The sequence below is a fragment of the Molossus molossus genome, unplaced genomic scaffold (assembly GCF_014108415.1).
Source record: "Molossus molossus isolate mMolMol1 unplaced genomic scaffold, mMolMol1.p scaffold_m16_p_14, whole genome shotgun sequence".
Taxonomy (NCBI): domain Eukaryota; kingdom Metazoa; phylum Chordata; class Mammalia; order Chiroptera; family Molossidae; genus Molossus; species Molossus molossus.
This window is the reverse complement of record NW_023425349.1, coordinates 28,900,557-28,903,662: the sequence shown is the minus strand read 5'-3', so window position 1 is coordinate 28,903,662 and position 3,106 is coordinate 28,900,557. Positions and strand designations below refer to the sequence as shown.

Below are 3,106 nucleotides of genomic sequence, written 5' to 3'. Positions count from 1 at the left end.
AAGTGAGGGACTGAGGAAGCTCCCAGGAGACTCAGTAAGGTGTAAGGGGAAGTAGAATTGGGAAGAAGACAAAGCCATCACCTGCAATTTCAGGAACTCTCAAGAAGGGAGCTTAGCTGGAGCCCACAGGATTACTTCGGAATGTACATGAGACTTCAGTGCGGTTCCTCCACAAAGAAAGAGAGCTGAGTTTCATATTCCTGTACCTTTTAGTCACCCTCTGTGGGGTTATAAACGCCCACACACTTGTGGCTTTCTGTGTGCTTGGGCAGAGTGGCTCCAGCAGCCCCAGGAGAGTCTTCCAAATTAGCATGGCCAGTGTGGGCTGTTGGAAGCTAAAGCACACCGGAGCTGGGGAAGGGGCGAGCCGCAAGAGTAGAAAGGACCTGGGTGGATCTGCTTAGCACAAGCCACGCCCACCCCAGCTTCTCACTGGGAGTTTACATTCCAGTGTCCTGGGTACAGTCCATCACTTACAGTGCCCCCTCCATGGCATTTCCAGGAGGTTCATTAAGAATGCATGAACTCTTTCCTCATCTTTCTGTGCTGCCACAATGGTGCGCACGAATGTCCTGGCTGATGCTCTGGAGAGTATTAACAATGCCAAGAAGAGAGACAAATGTCAGGTTCTTATTAGGCCATGCTCCAAAGTCATCGTCTGGTTTCTAACTGTGATGATGAGGCATGGTTACATTGGCAAATGTGAAATTATGGATGACCACAGAGCTGGGAAAACTGTTGTGAACCTCACAGACAGGTTAAGCAAGCCCTGGATTTGATGTACAACTCACAGATCTAGAAAAATGGCAGAACCACCTGCTTCGGTCTTGTCAGTTTGGCCTCTTTGTACTGACAATTTCAGTGGGCATCATGGACAATGAAGAAGCCAGATGAAAACACACAGGAGGGAAAACCCCAGGATTCTTTTTTCTAGAGATGTAATACATAAATGCAAATGAAATGCCTCAATGGAAATACAAAGAATTCAGACAAATATGACTCCTCGTCACCTTCTTCAGTATGCCAGCATTTCTTAGAGGGATGATTCCGTGAAAACTCAGACCAGATTTTCTAAATCACTCCTTGGATATCCATTATTATCGACTATTATCTTTGCAAGCCTCCCTGCTCCCACTGAAATTAGTTTTGAAGGTTGTTCACAAAGTTATAGGAATGATTTTTCTCTTACAAACTGGGGAAGGAAAACATTTTAGGACAATATAGCAGACAAGGGACATTATCAATGTTATTTTACAAATTCATGAATATAACCTTGATTATATGAATGCACATTTATATCAGTGTTCAGCTTCTAGGGACTTCTTGTTGCTGGTGATGCTACATGGAGGGGAAAAAGTTATTAAAATCCACAAATCCATCTCTCCCACAGTGAACATAACTTTTAATTTGACAGCCCTAAAAGCCATCAACTATAACTATAACCACCATTTTAAAGATAGAGGAAGTGAGGCAGAGAAAGTTAATGGCATGTCACTGAAATTGTATTAATCCAGTAATAGATCCTTCCATTAACTACAGCTTATTCATTTTCAGTCAAAAATAAATTTCTTTCATGGGACATGCATATTATTGATTAGCAATATATTGATTTAACTTTCTTCAAAAACTTATCCCCTTTCTAGCCTCCATTCTTTTTATTTGCCATATGAATTTCAGTTAATCCAAGTAAGTTTTGAAACTCAATAGTAAGGTTGTGCTATTGGGGCCTAAGAATCTTTGACATTTGTAGTCCAGGCTATTGAGATAGAACAGTACTGAGTGAAGTTCAAATCAGATCCAGAGTCAACGGTTACATGTCTTAACCTCTTCAAGGAATATTATTCAACTCAATCCACAATGAGAAGAGATTATTGGTCCCGATTTTACATTGAAGGTGGCAATTATAAGATAGAATATGTTAACATTTATTAGCACCATATCTAGCAACATCATTCTCCTAAGTCCCATGATCGTCTGGAACTTCTCACTTACCCATGTAACTAGCACTCACTGATACTTTATCAAAATTGGGAAAAGAGATTATGAAAATTTATGAATTATTATTAAAAGCACTTCTTAAATATTATGCATATTATAAGCAGTATCTATAGGGTTGGGGAATTCCCAAACATATATTTTGGAGAAAAAGGAAAATGGGAAGAAGTAGAGTTTATGGGAAAAGATAACAGACTGTGCAAGGGCATCTTAGTTAGCTTTGGCCAGTGTAACTGTAACTACCAATGGAATGTAAAAACAGTGTAAACATGTACTGAATAAGCAGCATGGCGTATAATAATGAATCAACTATATTTCAGAGTCCTAGTGTATTTTTAAGTGTAATATATGAAGATTCCCCCCTGCCTCTCACTGGGTCAATACCACAATGCCAGTGAAGACAACAGCAGCAGAAGTAGCAATACTACCATCTATTTTGATATACTTTATACTGTACAAAGTGTTTTCATGTAGATGCTCTCATTTGAGTATAAAAACAGTTTCAGGAGTTATTACTCCCATTTTACAGTTGAGAAGTCTGAAATTCAAGGAAGAGTCAGGACTTTTCTAGATGATAACAACAGTAATATGAACAGACAATGTTTATTGTTCATTAATTTTAATGTTTATTTAATAATTGATGGTATCTATTGACAATATTTTTAACTACTAATAGCTAATATTTATTGGTAACTCAAGGGGACACACAATTTAATCATCACAAACCTCTGGTTAGGTACCACTTTACATTTTCCCATTTTCCACATGAGGAAACTGAGATTTAGGGAAGTGAGGCAATTTGGTCCAAAGTCTAGGATTTGAACTCAGCAAGTCTATTATGGTGGTATGTTGGCTTAGATTCATACTTTGGTTTTACCTCTGTCCTAGCTTTGGCCCTTGAAATCCAAAACTCAACATGGGCCCACTTGGTAACTTGGTGGTTGCAATTCAACTATCTTGTAAGGGAAGAACATTTAACGACTAGCATGCATGTTGAATAATCTAACAATATACATTATACTGAATATACCCAACCTTGAGGTGCAGTGTACTGAGGGCGTCTTGATGGGACAAACCAAAGCTGTTGATCAAAGGAACAAAAAACACGTAC

The 3,106-nt window shown here is 38.9% G+C and overlaps 1 pseudogene; it reads left to right on the top strand.

The window, feature by feature from the left end:
* Positions 1-551: 551 nt before the first annotated feature.
* Positions 552-942, top strand: LOC118630059 (annotated as a pseudogene).
* The last annotated feature ends 2,164 nt before the right edge of the window (positions 943-3,106 follow it).